We start from the raw sequence: 279 nt of genomic DNA on the forward strand, positions 1-279 counted from the left end.
TATATTGTATTGTTATATTATATTTTTATATTTATATCAAAAACGCATTTATTAAATATTAAACCCTGATATTTTTCTCTATTATCGTCAATTACTTACAATATGGATACTGCGCATAGGCACTTTTGATATAGTGAGTCCTAACCCTAACAGCACAAAGTCGACTCTAAGTCAACTCTAAATCGACTCTGAATCAACTATATAAGTCATGACTCGCTGCCATGTTGTGGGTTAGAAAAGCGCTTATAAATTTGAGTTTTTATAATTTATATATATATA

Source organism: Atta colombica, unplaced genomic scaffold (genome assembly GCF_001594045.1).
Source record: "Atta colombica isolate Treedump-2 unplaced genomic scaffold, Acol1.0 scaffold29, whole genome shotgun sequence".
Lineage (NCBI taxonomy): Eukaryota > Metazoa > Arthropoda > Insecta > Hymenoptera > Formicidae > Atta > Atta colombica.